Source organism: Trachymyrmex cornetzi, unplaced genomic scaffold (assembly GCF_001594075.2).
Source record: "Trachymyrmex cornetzi isolate Tcor2-1 unplaced genomic scaffold, Tcor1.1 scaffold21, whole genome shotgun sequence".
NCBI classification, from domain to species: Eukaryota; Metazoa; Arthropoda; class Insecta; order Hymenoptera; family Formicidae; genus Trachymyrmex; species Trachymyrmex cornetzi.
The window spans coordinates 1,302,918-1,320,563 of NW_017296741.1; positions in this window are offsets into that span (position 1 = coordinate 1,302,918).

Genomic DNA, 17,646 nt, shown 5'->3' on the forward strand with positions numbered 1-17,646 from the left:
TCAAAAACTAAATACATTAAAATATACGGTTTTTGCTAGATTGAAATCAATACATAATGTAAATAATATATACAAACAAAACTTTTAAGTAAAATATATAGAGTATGTTCTAAATGAAGTATATGTTTGAGTCTGAGACTTAACTTCAAAGAATTTAAATAAAAAGTTAATAGTTATCGATAAAATATAACTAAATAAAGTTAAAAAGTTAAGAGTCTAAAATGTAACTAAGTTAAGTTAAAATTATTTAACTTTTCAACTTTTTAACTTAACTTTTAGCTTTTTAACTTGGCACTACCCAACCCTGCAAATGGACGATGCGTATCAAATGAGCATCTTACAACTTTTATTTTGTCATTTCGAAAATATTTAGCAACATATAAAATTAACAATAATTATGTATAATAGCATAAGATATTGTTAGTAATCTTTTTATTCCATTATTTTAATTGTTTTATGTATTATTATGAATAAATTATCTATTGACTAGGAAGTAGTGCGAAAATCTAAATAAGATATTCTAAATAAGATTAATAAACAAAGATTCGCTATCAATGTCGACTATAATTATAATCTGCAACGTATTCTCCCCAATTGTCTACGATATTTTTTTTTGAAGTTTTTAATTATTATAATGCCTGAGGCGTGGTTCGTAGTAAACCATACCGGAGATGAATCCCCTCCTTGATTTCACCACCGCCTTCCGAGTAGATATCATTAATCAGACTTTCGGCGCAAATTAGATTTTTAATATATTTTCTTTTAGATTTATATCTTCGTCGGATTATGATAATTTCCTCAATTTTAAATTCGGTAAACAATAATCGACCGCTTATAGGAATAATGTGAGTGAGCGTAATCAATTCATTACTTAACTCCGTCCCGGCTTATCGCATTCGGGATTACCACCCCTTCGCTTCTCTATATCGTGGAAAATTACTCGCGCGTCCCAAAACAATCTCTAAACAATCCAAATTAATTCGAGCGGACGCGCGCGATGATCGCGTTTTCTGCTCGCGGATAAATCGAGGAGTGTGAGGGGACTCGAAACACGGACTTGTAGCGAGTAGATACAAGTACGGAGACTGAGAGGAGAAGGGTAGTTTCTAGGGGGTTACATTGTCTGGGGAAGGCGAACACTATTTGCCGGCAAAGTAGATTAGGTCGGTATTGATAGAGACGGAGCGGCGGAAAGAGAGAGGAAGTAATAGACCGATAAGGGTTGAAGGAAGTTGGACGGCGGAGACGAGGGAGGAAGAAGGAGGATGGATGAAGGTGGGCTCTCTGAGACGGCCAATATAGGATGGGATATAGCAATAGAGTTTCGCTTACGAGGTATAACCGCGTTAGACGGTGCCCTTTGTTGTATCAGTGCGCCGAGGCGCAATTGCTTTAAGTTCTGATCTCACGAGATGTCGGGTTGCTGGATGTTCGGTCCGGCAGGAGGACGAGTCGGCTGGTCTTTTCCCTTAAATTTTACGTACGTCCCAGCAATATTGCACTATTACGGCGACATTCGTTCCGATTTAATTTCGGAGCCAATAGTTGCCAAGAGCCGATTTATAAATCACCATTTAGCAAAATCATTTAATTCTTGATGTTTTAAGGGTTATATATATATATATAAATAAATAAATAAATAAATAAATAAATTTTATATATATATATATATCTCACATCTTATTTATTTTCTGCGTCATTTAGAATTTTATTAGCAAACGGTATATAACATATTATTTTTAATTACTTTGGATATTATGTAAGTATATTTTTAAAGCACGAACAAAAGTATGTACAAAAATAAAAAGATGTTTAACTATTTTACTATTTAACAAATAAAATTTTTTAAATCGCATCATTTTCCAATTGTGATTCTTTGATTCAGTTTTGAATCAATTTTTTCTCATTTAAGATTTTAAGTAAAATGTTAATATATTTTTATATTAATAATGTTTTAATAAATGTAGAATAAAAATATTTTCAACAACTGTAGAATAAAGAGAGAGAAATAAATTTGCGAAAAATGCACATTAAATATTTTGAAATTTGTTTAAAAACTTGCTACTGTTATAGGTAGAAACATTATTTTCATTATGTGTAAGTTTTCCACGAACTTTTCCCATTGTAATGTTTTAAACTCGAATTTCTAAAGATGCTTTATATATTAAATAAATAAGTTTTGTTGTTAGATTTTATATATATTCATCGATCGGTTATCCGAACCATAATTGTTTGCATTGTAACGTTTTCAAGAACCAAGAACCACAATCTTAGAGACCGTAAGGTTCTTTAAACGCACTTTCGAATACGCTCATTGAATCCAACATCGTCGCGAGATCTTCGTCCGCAAATCGTTTTGTAGCACGCGATGCCGCAACCTGCGCATATAAAATAACTCGATCTTCCTCTTCGCGATTGCACGCATATATTCCCGACCGACCTTTTATACCTCTCCCTCTCACCGTTGTTTCTATTTTCCCCTCTTTTTTTTTATTTACATGTTTTTTTTTGTATTTTTATTTCATGGAATATACTTAGAACGGTACATGCCGTCACGTCTGGCGGGTTAATCAGAATTTTTACGGGCTCGCCCCGAAACTCGACGCAATCAACATTAAGCTTTACTGCTGGCTACTAATGCGCTGGTATCGCGATCCATCAGTACGTGGCCCATTTTATTATGCAGCATCCGCTGCATCCGATTCAACCTGTGTTAAACCAACACGCATTCATCCTACAAACTCTTCCTTCGAGTTGATCGCTCGAGTTGATCGTTAATTAATGATACGTCTATAAAAATAATGTGATATTTTATATGCTTTCGCGAAATAATTACACTAGTTTACAAAGTTTTGTACAAGATAATGAGAAGATTGTTTCTAGGGTAATTTTCGATTGCTGAGCCCGAATCTGCCATCGAAATATTTCCATGATCAGAGGGCGTATTATGGAATTGTTCGGAATGGATTCCGATCGGAATCCACATCCGTTTTCCCTAGAAAACACAATAGAAACAAGGGAATAATTGAACAATTCCGTTCGGAATCTATCTCCGAATAATTTCATAATACATGCCCAGGTACGGTTTATAAGATATAAAAAATAAAGCATTTTTTCCAATAATGAAATTTTTATCAAAATAATGGAATTTTATCAAAATTAAAAAACAAATCAAAAGTGTTGACCGTTTAATTTTTGACATGACTTTGGATCGATTTCATGTATTAGAGTTTAGCATCCAAGGAACACACAAAAACAACAAAAAATCAAAATTACTTTATTTTGATTCTTAATGTTAATAAATAGTCAAATTTTATAGCTCAAAATCATCATTTTCACTTTTATGACGTCAAAATAAAGTCATTTTGATTTTTTTCTTGATTTGTTGTGTTTCTTGGGCAGTAATCGTAGCATATTTCGTCTCCATACTCTTGATAATATTTTTCAATCGTCAAATCCTAGTAAAACGTTTTATTGCTTGTCGTACGCAAATTACTTGAAAAAATGCTGTATTTTAAAAATTAACTTGAAATACTTTATCTAAAAATGGCAAACTACAAGTATATCTTAAAAACTTGACCTGATAGAATTTTTCTAACGACAGATTCAAACTTAGCGGTTTTAATATGTTTCAAAAAATTGTTTCTTTTTCTTGCACTAATTAAAAATTATTCAAGATTTGTAAACAGTATTACGAAACTAAATTATGATTACGATACTTATGTTATTAGATTTAAGCATAGTATTCATTAAATGAAATTTTTTTCAGGAATTATTAATAATAATGCAAATTATAATTTTGTTTATTATCGCATATCAAAGGTTACACGGTTTTTAATCGACGATCATTGATCGCAAGTAACATTTTCTCGCAAATGTCACTGAAAGGACACTCTAGATTGAGACAGAATACAGTTATTTGACACCCGTTGACATTTATGGATTTTTATTAAAAGGTTCAACATATAAATGTGACCATATTTCGATGCTTCAGATCTGATGTTTTATAATTCACATGCATATCTCCCCGATTTAGAAGAGTTATAAATGTGCCGGAATAAACTTCTTGATCATTTTATTCCTCCGCTTCTCACGTATAGACATCTTCTCGTGTATAGACATCTTTAGCCCCTTGCACACTAATATTACATCCACTTTTTACAGGCTGCATGAAGTTACGCACTTTTTTCTCGAGAATTCAAGCAAAAGAAGCGAGGCGTTTGGTGGTGCGCGCCGCCCTTCCGTCACGAAGGACTTCGCGGGGGGTAAGTAGTGTAAGGGAGAGGGTGAGGGAAGCACGGCGTAGGAGCGTATAATACATAATGTTCTTGCCGCCCCTTAGAATGTACAAGGTTTCGGTTCGTACATCCATCTCCCGCGTCATAAGCACGCCGACTAAAACATCGTCGATTTTTCTTGCATAGGTGTTACGTGTTTTTGATAAATGGCTGCTCGCGCGATTCTCCCCTCCCCCCTCCCCCAATCTGGAAGGCTGACACTCGCCACTTTAACAAGACGTGCCCGTTCCTCCTTTCAATTCTTATATCCGTCCTTTTAAAACAAGAAGGCCCTTAGCATGGAGGAGGAAATAAATGGCACAGGTGTTTCGCATGAGATTCTTATCTATGGAGTCAATTTTTCCTTAGCTAAACTTCTCAATTTTCGATATTACATGCCTGTACAACACGGAGTCTGAAATAAAAATTTTGTCGAAGCCCGTATATGAAATTAATCGAAGTGAACGTGTCTTTGCCATCCATCTTACGCGGAAAAATTATGGACGTTTTTGTGCCGGAGAGAAACTTCTTTCGAAAAAATTTGCCGTTAAAATAAAACGCATAAAAAGGATACAGGATAGTTAGGATGCGTAGGACGAGTAGAAATTGGTATAAATATACGAACGTAACTTTTATTATGCTTTTTATATCCTTTTTATGGACTAGGTGAAGGGTTGTGTGAACATTTATGGAATACACTTATTCTCAAGTTGGGGATGCCACGTTGCAATTTGTCGCTTGATTAAAAGTACTTTTTTTATTGGTAATCGATTCACACTAATATGCCTATCTTGTGCGTGGCACGGACGTTATCGATCATTCGCTTTACGACCAATAGGACTTGATGATCGCAGCAGGAGGCTAACCGAGCGAGGATATCGGCAGGATGAGCAAATGACTGGCGCAGCACGCGATCTTCTATTACTTACCGCGTTAATTGATATTGATGTGACGTAGTCCCTTTTGAGAAAACTGATCGATATTAATGTGACGCACCTTACGCTATTAATGAAGAAACGACGCTTTAATTAAAATGCGCTTTTTTTTATATTCTTTTTGTTAATCAACGTGTAGATCTTAATAACACCTTTGATGTCGTTGCCGTTAATCTTTCATTATTCGCGTGGGATGTTCAAGATACTCCGGACTTATAAATTCGTTTAAGGTGTATGAACGCTATTTATGTACTTTATCACATATTTGTATACATTATTTATACACATTATTACATGGAAAGGACGGTTTTGTTGAAGTCTTTAGAAACGTAGCTACATTAGGAAGAAAACAGAGATATTTTTTAACAGTAATCAAATGTTTCGTTTATATAACAAAAGATTGAGTTGCTTTTGTAAAATAATTTATCTGCTTCGTAAATAACAAAAATATTTATTTGCCAACTAAACAATTTTTAGTTCGTATAAAATTGCAATTTTGTTTGGTAATACATTTTAACTAAAAATTTTTTTCGGTATATCTCAACTAAATTTTTTACAGCAAAGTTTTTATTCATAGAACAAAGCATTTTTCCTATAGTGTATTAATATTTTGTTGAACTATCAAAATAATTATGTAGGATGCTCAAACTGGTTGCTAGAATATCAAAATTTTTTGCTCATCATGTTCGAGTTTCCTACAAAGTTATTTTGATGATTCAACAAAATTTCAAATCTATATATAGCTAAATACTTCAGCAAGATCGTTCTTTCTGTGTGCATATAGCACAAATAGTTTCACACTTAAAAAATGTTTTCTATTTATTTTATTTTTATCTAAAGAATGTGTAGAATATTATCCTTCTTATTTAATTATAAATTATCAAAAAAATAAAAGGAAACAATGAAAATTTAAAATACACCTAAAGAAAGGTTTTTTCAATTAAAAAAAATATTTCTTTGTTATACGGTTATTGATTAAAGAAAAAATTTCTTTGATTTGTGAACGTCATTTCTTTAATTTAAACATTATTTGTTTTAATCAAATAAAAAATTTATTTAATTTAAAGAAATTATGTTAAAATCAAAGAAATGACGTTCAAATCGAAGAAATTTTTTCTTTAACCGTATAGCAAAGAAACATTTCTTTGAATTGAAGAAACTTTTCTCTGGGTGTATAACGTGTTAAGGTGTCAGAAATACCACGCGAGTAATTACGTTAAAAAAATACTATAACGCAAATAATAATGTAAGGCTATAAATATAGGGATAAACGATGTTAAAAAAGAAAAAAAATCAACGTTCAAATAATTATTTATGAAAAAGATTGCGTGATATTGTCGTTCACAGAAAATTAACTCGGTCTGTACAATTGACGATTCTTCGAACGCGCTTAGAACAACTTGTTTTATAAGGTTTTCTTATCGATTCAAACAAGTTTATAGACGAAAGTGAAGGAAAAGAACGTGAGGTTCGACGGGCGATGAAGTGAAAGAGACTTATCAAGCGCATCGCCTTGTTTCTGGCAATTAGTCATGATCGACGTCACGCGCCGAGTGTTTCCAAAGTCCATCGCGACTAATTGCCGCGAAGGCGACAGCCACGAAGTAGCCATCGGAAATTTGTCAATTGCAGGTAACTTTGGCTCGTTCCGCGCACAGTTTCCTCGCAGATGTTCCTGATAGGCTAAAGTTACGGGCTACGCTTGCGGAGCACCTTACTTCGACGGCCGTTCCCTTGTACACCAATTTCTTTATCCCCCTCATCTGCGCGTGTACACCCTTACACACGTATACATCCGCCTTCTCGCCACCCCCACCTTCTCCCAAGTCACCCTCGTTACTTTCTTTGTTTTCTTCCGCTGTCGAATGTCGCGATCGTAAAATCGATACCCACGGCTGTACCTACGGCTGAATCCAAGGGGAATTCGTGTACAGATTCGTGAAAATTCGAAAATTTCGACCTCTTATTTTCAGGTATAAACTTAACTGGGAAAAAATGTATGCCAAGAGGTTCTCGGGAAAAAGTAGACACTATTCAATGGATATAATTATATTTGATTACGCTAAAAATTAAAAACCTGCTTTAACTCATAACTGGAATATATGATGGTCTTGAACCGATATTCATAGTTCGATTCTTACATTTAAGATCGTTTTAAGTACAGTCTTGTGAGAAAGGTGTCATAAACCAATCGCAGACTCGAAATGGTCTTAAAATAAGAACTAAATACTAGTTTTGATAATCCTAGGACATTTTTCTAATTTTTAAATGGTATAATGATTTAGAATAATTTTGTTTCACAATTTTATTTTTCATAGTTTTGTTCCATTTACGTAGGTTAATTATCGTATTATATGTTTGTGCCAAGTTGAAGTATAATTTTTTATGTAATTAAAAATTTTAAAACTTTTTCTGTATAATAAAACTTTAATGGATCCCAAGGATCTATATATTCTTTTATTTATAGCTACAATTTATAGTTACATTTATAGTTACAAAAAATATGTGTTCTTGTTACGGACTAAAGATGTGTAGATTCTCAAATATTTGCTTAAATTATGTTAATTATATTAATAACAGTTTGGAGAAATATGACGTTCATGTTAGCGGACTTAAAAAAATATAACTGCGAACTTGTTTCGGGAGAAAACACCAACTCATTAAGTGTATTGCTACAAGGGGAACTATTTCGAAGATGACGGGAATCATTAGTGAGTAACTAATTGAGGGGTTCCGAGGTAAAACCCAGTAAACTCGAGTAACAGACATTTATGCAAATGTCAGTTACCTGATTTTACGTCCGAACCCCTTAATTAAACACAGTTGTCAGGTGGACATTCCAAGAACTTAGAAGTCAGAGTTAAAGAAAATCGCACGTAAGTGTACGGAACATTTATGGAGTTTTTAAATAGCCAAGTTGAAAGTTTCCGTAATGAACAGTAGCGTGATATCGCGTGTTATATTTATTTGTGGATAGACTGAAAGTTTTACGCGCCGTTTATATAAAAAAAAAACAGAATAAAAAATAATAAAGAGAAAAACAAATAAACTTCGATTAAAAAAAAAATCTATCCTATTGGCATCAATTCGCTACGTAGAGAATTATAATAAAATATTTTTTATCGTAGAAAGAGAGAGAGAGAGAGAGGATATAGGAAATAATCACCTGTCGAACTCCTTTGCTTCTCGCTTTGCGTGCATACACAATTATCCTTTCAAAATCCGTAAAAGCGTTCTATTCTCGTACGCCTGTATTATATCCACCTGTCTCTTTCTTTCCCTGCCTTTCTCTCTCTTTGTCTCTCTCTATTCTCTCTCGTTTCCATTTTAAAATTGTTCATTTAAAAGCTTACCTCAAACCCTATTCAGAGCCACACGTGTAGCTGGACGCGGTCAAGCGTCCGTTTCGTTATATTTTCTCAGGATACTCTCTCCGTCTCGCGTCGCGATGCGTCGCGATGCGTCGCGACGCGTTGCGTCACCCAACGCGTTGTCGACCGGATCTCGCGCGTCGGCCACGTGACGTGGCACGTATACGCGAGCGTCGGCAGGCGTCGAGACGCCGCCGGAAAAGGGGCGTCCGCGGCTTTATGTTCCCGTTGGGAATTCCGTTCTCATGCCTCACGGCGTTTCGTTTCACGTCGACGTCCCGACGCTGCACGTGAAACTACCGTGCCGGTACATGCACACGCACACACACACACACACACATACACACATATACGCGCACCCACATACACACGTACATACATATATGCGTGGAACGTGCGCGCATGTTCAAAGCCGGTACTGTCAGGCCGGACACGAAACTTTGCTGGATCGCCTGCCGTGATCCGCGAGTCACGAGACGCGATACGCGTGTCAGGATCGGCTCCGCGAGACGATCGCGTGCGCAGATGTATTAGCAGATTGTTGTTGCAATTTAGCGTTATGTGATTAGCGTGGCGCACGGCGTGTGTGAGCACTTAGTAAATTGGCTCAAATCAAATAGTAACGATATTTCTAATTGGAGGTATCTCTTAATTTTAAAATATTTGCGAGTATTTTTACGCGCTTTTTTCATTTACGTAAACTCGTATCTGAATAGTCTAAGTTTAGCCCAATATGGTAATGCCAAAAATAATTTGAATTTCGGAGCTTCTTATGTTTAGAACTCACATATGGAAATATCAGTTTATATGAAGTCTATCTTCGTATTTTAAGAATATTAATCTTATCGAATTTACATACGCTTAATATTTTCGTATATCACATTGAATCAAATCGTCTCTCTCTCTCTCTCTCTCTCTCTCTCTCTCTCTCTCTCTCTCTCTCTCTCTCTCTCTCTCTCCATAATATTTTTATACTGAAAACATATACGTACGTAATAATAATAGATGATAATAGCTTTGTGAAGTATGGAAAAAAGAAAATACACAGATTAGCATGTCCGGAAGGATAAAAGTACAATTAGATGGTCAGATGGTCTCTCAAAAAGATGAGGCATCAGTACAACATTGTTGTATATGAGTCCAAACCTTAATAAAATACAGTTTGTATAATAACTTAATACATATGTATGAGAGACGTATACAATAGATATATGGAGAGCCGCGAGAATGGACATAAAAATTAAGCGATGAATCGAATAAATATATTTATAGAACAATTCACATAAAAACATCGAAATTTGACAATAGAACGTAAAAGAGGATAAAAAAAGAAAGCGCTGCAAAATATATATCATACTTAGAAATAAGAAGCAACATAGAAAAATTGTGGACGTTCCAAAAGAAGAGAGAAATGAAGACGAGCGGATGTTACTTGGTAATAAATTAAAATATTTAACTCCAGAGCATAGAAAATTTATACTTGGATGTGCAGTGGAAAAGACGAGATAATGATTGAGAGAGAATGATTCACAGTGCAGGAGTATATGAAGTTCATAGTTATAATCAATGTAATCGAAGCAATCTCACGTAAAATGGACTTTCAGAAAGCAAGGCATTAAATATGAAACAGCATAGATGTAAGATGAATCGTTGTTGGATCGCCTAAGTCTGAAACAGTGGGATTAAATGATCAAATTTTTGAGCACCGTTTGCCAAATAAAGGCACATGAAAAGAACGATTTTGATTAAGTGTTTAAAAATTTAGTTAGGTACAAATTGAAAATAATTTTATTGGTGCATTAAAATAATTACGTAGAAAACTTAAGAATGATGAGCAATGCTAAAAAGTTTTGATATTCTATAGCGACCAGCTTGAGCGTAATTATTTTGACAGTCCAACGAAATTATATGTTCGGGTTTGTATCTGGGTAAATTTTATACTTCTGCAAAACTGTTCTTTCCGGGTACGAGTTTTCAATGCGATGAATCTGATTTTGCACTTGGCTATTCAGATTTGGTGTGTAAACGGTGTCAGCGTAATCAAACAGCGAAAGGACGAGCATTTGGGAAACGAGGAGCTTTTGTGGATGGAAGAGAATATAGTCGAGAGGGTATAACGGTATAACATACGCGAGACGTGTATAAGCAGCTTTACATTTGATGGTTACATGATGGTCGAGAGATCGTACGGAGTCGAAGTGTACACCGAATATCTACAATTGGCGGGAATACAATAGGAATAGAATTTAAGGAAATTAAACAGTGGAGATGAGATGGCACGTATATAGTTTACCAATCACATGCTAAATCGATCATTTAAAACCAATGAGTTTATTCAGAACTATAATAATATTAACGTTTATTATGTCTTCTACAATACACATCATTTACTTAATCTTATTTTCATTCTGTATCACTTTAAAGTTAAAGTTTCTGTTTCGATGGAAAGAAATAAAAATATTTGCAATTTGTTACCTTAATTTTGACGAGATTTTAGAGTCAATTTTTCTTCACTAAAACTATTGCAACCTATTGTTTTCAAGTTATACCTAATTAAAGAAGTATTTAAGCAACTGAAGACTCGAAAACTATAGATATTTCAATTCTTTCAGAAAATATCGACTTCGAAGCACGTCAAAATTGAAATAGCAAATTGCGAATATTTTTATCTGCACCTAAGTATTTAATAAATATTGCCAATTTCATTAAGCTCTTGATCCTTTCGGAGTCTATATGAGATCAAATCAAAAGAATTTTTTAAAATTACAAGATATATGAGAGAAGTGATTTTGATCGTGTTACGCTTTATATAACTTTACGTTTTACGTTTTAGCGTCAGATATATTTTTTATATGACAGGCATAAAAAAAAATCCCGTAGTCCCTCGACTGCGGTTCAAGCGGGTACTCCAATCGTAACGTGCGAGAGAATCGCTTGGGCGACAAGGAATTTAAAGTTTGTTCGTGAAATTCGAGCAACTTCGCGTCGGGGAATATGCGCCAGATACGAGCACCCTCGAATTTAAGGATGCTCGAACAACTGTTGCGTGCATCCTTCGCAGCTTCTTCCGCGTCGTGTCGTCTTCCGCACGGCTGCTCGCGCAGCATGCGTCGCGGCGCCGCGCCGCGTCGCTCCGCTCCGCTCTGCCCTGCTCCGGAATATGCGCGGCGGGTTCGCGCGTGCGAGAGGTCGCCGCGGGCGGACGGGACGGCCGACGTCGCGACGCACGGCGTCGCGGCAACGGGTGCCGAGCGCCGCGCCGTCAGTTTGCGTCTGCCTAGGGTCGCGACGTCCTCGCTTCGACGTAGCACTGGAGATCGCGCCACTCCGTTCCGTGTACGCGCGATCGAACACCGGACGGCCGACGACGTCACCGTCGACGACGTCCCGACGAGGGACGCCAGCAATCGTAACGTTCCGATCGCGATCGATCGATAGATCAGAGCCACGTGACTGATCGCCGCCAAACATCCTTTTCGCTTTCCGCGGCGATCGGTTGGTCCGGGGGAAGTTTGAGGGAATCCTCGGGTGTTCCGGGGTGACCTGAGAATTCTTAGAATTCTCCTAGGATCCTTGAGAGTCCTTGGAGAAGTTTGCGAGATAAGTCGGGACTTTGCTAACACTCCGAAAGCAACTCGAAGCGTCTGAGATATCTCGCGAAAGTTTAAGGAGACATAAGAAAGCTTGCAGATTTTTGGATAAGTTTTACGAGATGGCGAATTAGTTTGTAAAAAGCTTGAAAGTCGCAAGTTTTTAAGGAAGTAGAGCTCGAAATTTTGAGACGTGTGGAGCAGTTAGAAAGTGTTCGAGATATTATCGAGGGCCACTGAAAACTCTGACAAGTTTGCAAGAATCTCCGGACATCTCCCATCGAGGACCAGAAATTCTTTAGCGATCTGCGAAAATTTTTATAAAAGATCTAACACGATTTCAGTTTCAGCTTTTGAGACTCGTGTTCCAAGGTTACCGAATAACTTTTTCCGTCGCGTAGATTTTTGGTCACGTGGCCGCAGAGTTGCAAAACTTTCGAGATTCTATCCTGAAAGTGTGCATTGCGTTTTATAATCAGGAAAGAACTTTCTCGATTCATCGCTATTTTTCAAGAAGATTTCAAGAAAAACAGTCCAATCAAAGTAAAACTGATTAAAAATAAAATTAATAAAGAATTAATCCATCTGGTAAAGTCTCGTCACATTTTACGATCTATCAATCTATTATCGAGGACTTTCTACGAGATCTTCATCGCAAATTCTCAGCTCACGAGTGTTTCTCTAGAACTCTAAATCTTTACCGGAGGATATTTTCACTCCGCGGTTCGAGGACCTTAAAGTGAAAAGGCTTGACGTTTAAAAGGCTTCCGGTTATATCCTGCCCCGTCATGATTTCGAAGAGTTCTGTTTGAACAGTCCTGAATACAGTAAGAACGACATAAGTGGAATTATCGAAGACCAATAAGGTCTTGAAGTTGATCGATCTGCGGCCGATATTTTTGAAGAATCGGTGAATTCAATTCAGCGACTCGTGGAGACAGAAGGTAGATGGATCTATTTTGATATCTGACAGAACTGTTCTCTCCGCTACAGAAATTTCGGTGAGTAATGATAATCTTTAATTGAATTTGCGTTTTGGACACATTAGACAATTTTGTCTTAAATTTAACACATTTCGTATGTCCCAAATGATCCACTCAATTTTTTATGTTAATTTAACAAAAGATGAATATGTAGAAAGTAAACATTATGTGAAAAAGTCAACATTAAAAATTTAACACTCATATAATTTGTAAGCAAACTGTAGAAGCATATTTTTCAGCAAAATTAACATTTATGATATGTTAAATTACACATTTTATTCATTTATTTTATTGTTAGAATTTATTTTTTTTAAATACAGTGTTATTTGTTAACTTACACATAAATCGTGTTACTTTGACAAAAATGTGGAATACCGATTTAACACAATACATGTTCAAATAATATAGTAACACTGATATAATTTGTAAGCAAACTGTAGAAGCATATTTTTCAGCAAAATTAACATTTATGATATGTTAAATTACACATTTTATTCATTTATTTTATTGTTAGAATTTATTTTTTTTAAATACAGTGTTATTTGTTAACTTACACATAAATCGTGTTACTTTGACAAAAATGTGGAATACCGATTTAACACAATACATGTTCAAATAATATAATCACATTATGCTAATTGAATACTCGGATATGTTAACAGTTCCATACAAAATTTTAATAAGGCTTAAGTGGATTGTTTCTAATGTAAATATAAAATGTTTTTACTGTGTGACAGCGTATATCTACAGAAATAAAAATTTTTATGTAATAATAAAAACATTATTATTAAAAAATGTATTGATATATTATAAATGTGTAAATTAAGCATTTTTAAGAGAAAAAGATTATATCCAAAAAAAAAACTAGAAATCTACGAGTTCACGTACGAGTAAAATATAATTTTTTGATTACACGATTCTTATATACGGATATGTGTTACAACTCTCTCTCTTAATAAAAAATCTTAATAATATCTTCGTATCTAACTCTTGTTCTAAAATTTAAGCATTCAAAGTATAAAAAAATACTGAAAAATATTTTTGTTAATCCAGGAGCAATTTAAATTTAAACGCATAAAATCCAAACGCATTTACGGATTCATAGAATTTTTATCGTGTAATTTATTACACACCCCATACTGCAGCCTCGAATATATACCGCCTGGTATTGTCACTTGTTTCGAGCGACGTAGTTTTACATAGTAATAACATAAATATTCAAATATCCACAAATATAAATATTCCAAGCACCGGACTAATAAAATAAATATTCGAGTAAAATGCAAAAAGAATTCTCAAAATGTTCCTAGATATTTAGTCATTCTACAAATTACGGTTATATATGTAAAGCTATCCAAACGAGACATGGATATCAAAAGCGAAAGAGAAGTTAGACATTTCGCATTACCTGTTCGTCTATTTACAAATTCCAAATGTTCAAAATTTGAACGCATTTACGGATTAGCGAGCTTTAATCGTGCCATTTATTACCACGTGCCACGTTATATCCTCGAACGTACATCCCCGCCGTATTGTCGTTTGTTCCAAGCAACGAGTTAGATTACTGTTGGGTGAACTTCACAACTTAATTCTCTTTCACGTCGCAGCAGCTGCGAATATCAGTCTGCGCGATTGCTCGCGAGCTTACGCGTCTCACTCGCAAAATCTCCGGCTCGGATGAGCTCTCCGGCGCGGTGCGACTCGCAAAACTTGGCACTAAACTCCCGCATTACCCTTGTCGTTCGCTCTCGCAGACTGGATGACGGGCGGTACTCGCTGTACTAAAACTCGCTGCCGGAAAATTCGTTATCAATTTCTGCTTATCGGGACGTGCCGTCGCTACCTTGAATAAGGACTCGTTCATCCGCTCGGACGAACCCCCGAGAGCGTGAGCGGGGATTAACTTGAAATCAGCGTCGCGGCGTGTACTGATTAACAATCGTAATTAAATTCTTTCCACGCTAATGACTGCTGGCACTTGAGCTCCGTGCAAATGATATTTAAATTAGCACGTGTCCTGTATACTAATCAAAGCCGAACCTCTCCTCACCACGCCACGGACGAGCTCCCTTTCGCCCGAATTATTAATTAATATCGCATTACGATCGCATCAACTTTCCGTGATTCGTCTGGGAAAAATTGGATACTCGGGAAAATCATTTAAATAATAATCTCGATAATCTTGTTTTCACAAAAAATTATTACTGCCGCCCGTTACGTTCGTATAATAATTTCTTATCGATTCTGTCAATTTTATCAAAGGTACAAACACATATTCTTTATAGTAAGGAATAGAGGAAATCTAAAATTAGAAATCAGTTTCACGTTTTACCTCAAAACGTAAAATGTTAATATAAAATTCGACGATTTGAATTCAGATTTATTTATTTATTAATAAATTAAGACGATAAAACCTTTAATCTTTTAGTTCTACCTTTTAAAAATGTTTCGTATAAGAAACGCCTCAAAATATCTCATTCAAATGATCGTTCCAAAATTACATGATTCTAGGAATGTATTATTCAAAGTAGCGCGAATATTTTGGTCCATAACGGACTATTTTGGAGTTTCATCTTATACGAAGGTGGAGGCAATGTTTTACACGATTTATTAGAAGTATGTTTACGAAACGAGGATAAGTGGCTTTTTCGGTAAACAATCATGATTGTTTACACAAGGTCTTGCGAGCACTGTGGTTCTTTCGTTAAAACAACCGCTTGCCAATATCTATATACAAAAATTTTTCAGGGGTAAAAAAAAAACAATCGATCGCGAAATCGATGTTAACCAAAAGCTAGCTTTATTCTAAGAATAAATTTTCGAAAAAAGAATCAATAAAATTATTTTGTTATTACAAGTGAAAAATAATGTTTAATTAAATTCTATTTATAACATTTTGATTCTCTCTTCCTTTTCTTTGTTTTCTTTTTCTAAAAATAATTAAAATATAAATCTATTATAAATGAAAAATTTTTAAATAAATATAAGTGCAAATAAGACCAAAACGTTGATACGATGGTAAATTAATTCTTTCTTCAAATAATTGAGTTTTCATAGCTTTTCAATCACTAATTTTGATCATTATCAGCCGTACAATTAAATTACTATTTAATATTAATTATTGATAATTCACGAGTATAAAACTAGCTTTATCTGCGCTCAGTGATTTTGTGAGTTTGTATCAACGAGTTGTAAATTTTATGATGTAATTAATACGGTCCTTTTTACGGAAATATGTCAATATAAGCTCAGTATTCAGAACAGGCTAACAAAGTTCCACAGGTATGTCTGTCGAATATTAATAGATGGTTTCAAAGCACATTCCAATGGGATTGGTTAATCACGCGTAAAGAATTTTATCAAAACGATGTGAATACAGAGACCATGAATTTTCAATTTCGATATATAATGGATTTCTACATTAACTTTTATAGAACTACTTTATAAATTTAAATATAAAATATTGGTCCAATTTATTTGAAAAGTTGCCCTGTAACAAATAAATTAAAAATGCAATATCTTTTTGAAAAAATCAAAATCACGAAAATATTATTATGTATAAAAGTTTAATAAAGATTATTTTTATTTCTTAAAATAGAAAATTATATATTGTGTACGAATATATTATCGCACACTAATTACGCGATTTTGACTCGTTTTATATAAGACTGAACGCGAATGACTTTAGAGTAGTAAAATTATATTAATAAACGATGATATAGACAAGATGTAATACGTAGTTTGTAAAATGTAAATAATTCGAAGTAACATAGCGTGTTTTCGTGAAGTACTCCAGTTCTGTACATGCGGTGTATAACATTTGCGTGCAATATTAAATATAAACTGAAACAACACATTTCTGCAGGCTGGGTAAAATGCAACAACATAGTCCGAATGACGGTAAAAGCAGCTGCATTCCAGCTGCGCAGAAGTGCATCCCAAATGCAGCTGGTCGGCTGCGCAACATTCCGCAATAGCTGCGGTCATTTTGAACACGCTGGGTTAGCCAGGAATGTTAATAGAAAATGCTCGGTGTCTCCAGACTTTAATTATGAGGCGCGAATGGTGATCGCGAGGGAGTTGGGATAAAGGGGTGAGATGGTGTAAACGCGAGTTGGCGCAAGAAGGGAGGAGGATAAGAGCCTCCACTCCCGCGGAGTCTCGAATTACACCGAGGGTGAAAATCGTGCTGCTTGTTCGACGAAAGCGTCGCATTTACACCAAAGAAAGTATATCGAAAATTGGCGCGGAAATTTTGGAGCAAAACAACAAACTTGGAAGAATTCTGAGCGTCTTAAGGAAAATAAGCGAGAGGACGTCGAGTATAAGAAAAACGCAGAGATCCAAATGGAAGAGAGAGATGCAAAAAATCGAAATGAGTCGTAGGAAGAATCACAAGAAACTAGATGAGAATGAAAGAAAGAACAGGAAGATAAGGCCATAGCGAGCAGGACGAATGTCATTGTGGAGTCTGTCTCTTCCCTTCGCCT